At 32.9% G+C, this 4,441-nt stretch overlaps 1 protein-coding gene across 1 annotated transcript in view; it reads left to right on the top strand.

The window, feature by feature from the left end:
• Window positions 1-3,468: 3,468 nt before the first annotated feature.
• LOC106790835 overlaps window positions 3,469-4,441 on the top strand; it is a 26,695-nt gene continuing 25,722 nt past the window's right edge. The window contains exon 1 of the mRNA XM_014756020.1: window positions 3,469-3,538. The gene's annotated coding sequence lies outside the window, so the exon portion shown is untranslated. The remainder of the gene's footprint in view (window positions 3,539-4,441) is intronic.

Raw genomic sequence — 4,441 nt, 5'->3', positions numbered from 1 at the left:
ATAAATAATATTAAAAAAAAAAAAAGAGTAACATTTTTATATTACCATCTACAAATCTCTGGCATATAATATTTTTCGATTAGATTTTCAAGGCTGACTGTTTTGTTAGTGCATCGAAGTAGGAAAGTTAAAAGATAACGAGTGTGTCGGGTGATACATCCATCGTACCAAAGACAAATACATATATAAAAATACACACAGAAAATATATATATATATATACACACATTCAAAAACACACACACACACATATACGAAACTAAACGTCCCAGAAACCCTCGGAAGGCGGTCCGAAGAGAGTAACGTTACCCTCCCCTCGCAAACTACGCAGTTACGTTCGACGAGTGTCATACGCGCGCTCAGAAGCGTGCGCAGGAACGCGCCAGTGCGTTGGAGGAGAAGAGAGAGTGAGAGAGAGAGAAATAAAAATAAAAATAAAAAGAAAAAAAAAGAGAGAGAGATAGAAGCAATAAGCCGATGTGCGAAATCTGTGCGCGCGCGAGTTTGTTACTCTCTCTCTCTCTCTCCCTCCTCCCCCCTCTCTCTCTCTCTCGTTCTTTCCCCCCTCTCTCTTTCTCTCTTCCCTGCCCTTTCTTTCTCTCTCTCATTCCTCCTCTTTCTCTCCTTATTTTCCTTCAACGTGTTTCTCTTCCAACCATAACCGATGCGTCATCATTTGAGAGATAAGAGAAAGAAAGAATAACAGAGAAAGAGAGAGAGAGAGAGAGAGAGAGAGAAATAAAGATCACAAAAATGAAGAGAAAAGAATAAAAAGAAAAAAAAAAAAAAATGGGAAAAGAAACAGTAAATACATTTTATATGTGTATTTGTAAAGGGAGATAGATATATAGGATATGGGAGTCCCTTCGTAGGGCGTGTTAAAAGAGTGAGACTTAATATATAAATTAATATTAATATATTTTTCTTCTTTTTTTGTTTATTGTGTTAGAATCGATGCAATCAATCATTATTGACTCGTTATAAATATATGGTACATTAAATATATCATTTTATTATACAATTTGTTGTAATATTACTGTAGAAAATAATTTTGTAATTTTTTTGTACAAATTCAAACGTGTTTTAACTATAAATTGTATATCGAACACAGAGAAGAAAGTTTGTTACAATCGGTTAGATATATTATATTTGTCACGAGAGAGTTAGTTTAGTTTTGATTATATTCGATTATTAAAATACATTTTTATATAATAGTTGATCTTATAAGAGTCGGATTAAAAATTTCTTTTATTTAGTCTGAAAGAATAATAAAAATATAAAATAAAATAAAAATAATAAATTAAAGATAATCTTTTCTCTCTCTTATCCAGGGGGTTCTGTGTCTCTTATTTCTCTTTCTCTTGATTTTCGTAGTTGGTGTCTTTAGCCCGGTTGACCCTAACCGGTAAATTTACAACGTTGCGAACGCGTGCATTTCTTGAGAAGTAGGAAGAGAAGGAGTAGGAGTAGAAGCATAAGGGGAAGGGGAAGGAGATAGTGTAGTTGATAGAGGGGGTAAGGAGGGGAAAGTTGCAGCACACGCACACAAATATACGCGAGCAACTCGGTTCGACGACGTGCAACTTCGGTTACCCTCGGGTTCCTTCGGTTTACCTCGGCTCGGTTCGCGACGTTGGTTGGGGAAGAAAACGAACGCTAAAAAAGAGAGGTGGGGTTGACGAGGGAGGGTTTCTCCCGCCACTCCGCTATACGCTTTTATCCCCACCACCGGTCAACTTCGGTCAAGTGTTGCGCGCGCACAAGTGGTGGGGATAGAGGTGGGATAGAAACGTGCGGCCGCCGAAGTTGCTCGGAAACGAAAGCACAGAATCATTATATCGCTAGACTTCGAGGAGAGTAGACGTGTTTCAAGTTGTTCAGGCAAAGCTAAGATCTCGTGCTTCCTCTATCATTTAATAATAATAGTGGGACGACGACGACGACGACGAAGAAGAAGATAATAATTCTGCGGATACGATAATATATATATATATATTATATGTATATATATATTTCGTGTTTTACCGAGATTGTTTATTTTTTTGTTTCTCTCTGTCGCAACTCATCGTATTTTTACTCTCTTGATATATACAGTTTTAATTTATATTTTTTATAGTTAAAAAAAAATATATATATGAATTATAGTAAAATACGATTTAATAAGGAACATTATTTTACGTTTTGTTTGTTCGTTCATCAATACGTTTATGAAAAAAGACATTAAAGACAACGGGTGTGAGTTTTGCAACACAACGACGTGAAGAAATCTGCACGTGGGTTTTTTTTGTTGTTGGTTGGTTGTGGAAAATAAAATAGATCGATCCGCCGTCTATCTGAGGTGAGGTACGGTGGTTCGTTCTTTCTCGACAGAAAAAAAATAAACCAAACAAGTATAAACTTTTTCATCTATTCCATAGAGAATCGATAAAAATTCTACGAACATTTGATTAAAAACCAAACAACTAAAAAAAGAAAAAAAAAAGTATCGAACTTTCTCCATCATCAATAAATTAATCGTGAGTTTATTAAAAATATTTCTTGTGCAACGTGTAAAGGAACCGAATAATTCGTATTCCTTCCTTCGAGAAAGAGAAAGAAAAATTATAGAAGACAAGACAAGAATAAGAAAAGGAAGTACTATAATATTTTTCTTTTTTATTTTTCTTGCGGTAAAAACCCGTTTACTCGTGTTTTGCCCGTTGTTGTTTCTCTAAAAGACTTAGTTAAAGAAAATTATAAAACAAGAGAGAGAGAAACACAAAGGGAGAAGAGAGAGAAGCAACATTACGTGAACACGAATTAGTGAAGATCAAGATCGGTATCTTCTAATTTCGTCGAGTTAAATCTCAGCACCTATGGAAAGTGATCCGTTCGAGGATCCACCTTACGGACGTTTCAGACGTCGAATTTAAGTGACGACAACAACAACAAAAAAACAAAAATCTACGACAAGAGTGACCAAAATTTAAGGGAAGAGAGACAGAGAACTTGAAAGACTTTTTTTTTTCCAAAAAAAAAAAAAAAAAGGAAAGAAAACTAAAAAACGTAAAGACCTTATCGAGAAACGGACGTGTGAGGGTTTCTCTCGAAAATTACAAACATTTAATCGTTCTTTTATTAAACAATACATAAAAGAACTATAAAAAAAAAACAGTTTTTTTCGTTCGATACATACGTGGTTACTTTTTTTTTTAATCACGAATTTCGGTAATCGTTTAATATAAGATATTTATAATAAGAATAGAGAAAATAGAATAAAAGACATTGACATTGGGGGAGGAAAGAAAGAAGAAAGTTTTTTTCTGTTCACGTGTGAACGCGTGGGGGGGTTGATATAAATTGAAAAAAAAAAAAAAAAAACTCATTTATCAACGCAGAAAAGAAAAGAAGGTATTTAAAGAAAATGGCTATACCATTTTTAATACCTGCCGCCGAAGAGGACCAGCAGGAGTTCTCCTCTCAACAGCTGCAAACAATTCTGGCCTTGTATTCAGCACTAGACCGATATCTGCGGACCAGAACCAATACTATGCCAACATGTGAGTTAATATTGGAGTATATTGTTATTTTATTTTTAACGACAGACATTTCTACTATTATGGAAATAATACGAGTAATAAATGAAGAAGTTAATGATCTCTTGATTAAAACAATCAAGAAAATACTAATGCGAATAACAAAAAACTACAAAGAGTGATTTAGAGAATATCAATCTTGGATAATTCATTTTTTTTTTACTTCGGACCTTAATCTTCAATAACTATTTGTAAATTTGTAATATTATTTCTTTAAATCTCGAGACTGCTGTTGGATAAGTTTTTTTTATAATCATATTGATATTATTATTTTAGATTTACTTTGTTTTTTTTTGTTTTAATTGTAAATATTAAATAAAAATGTTAACCTAATCGAACCGAAATATAATACTTTAGGATAATATATATAAACACGTTGTATCAAAGATTTCGTTTGTTTATAGATACAAACGATGTAGCCAAATAAAATTATAATTATTTATAATATGATTAGATATACAAAGGATAGATAAATAAAAAAAGAAAAAAAAGCAAAAAAAAAAAGCTAAAAGTTATGTAGAAATCAAAGAAAAATCAAAGTATCAAGAATAGATAATTCTGTAAAAAATGAAGAAAAAAAGAAACGTATTATAAATATCTAAGGTAAATTTATCTTTTATGTTAGAGTGTTAAATAATTAATTCTCGGAATGTTATATAGTAGTATATGATGAACCCCGCGTGTGTGTTGTGTTGGTTGATTCTCTTCCGGTTAGGTGCAACACGTGGTTGTTGTGTTCCGCGTAACGATTCTCAAAGTGGCGCGCGATTGTTCGAACGAACGAAATTACGAGTTTGAAATTTTTTAAAATTGTTTCGAGTGAGTCTCTTCTTTTTTTATCTTTTTTCTCTTCTTTTTATATATATA

This window comes from Polistes canadensis, unplaced genomic scaffold, assembly GCF_001313835.1.
Source record: "Polistes canadensis isolate GaletaPanama2010 unplaced genomic scaffold, ASM131383v1 scaffold_264, whole genome shotgun sequence".
Lineage (NCBI taxonomy): Eukaryota > Metazoa > Arthropoda > Insecta > Hymenoptera > Vespidae > Polistes > Polistes canadensis.
Note: the sequence above shows the minus strand (reverse complement) of the source record. Positions and strands in the feature narration are given on the sequence as shown.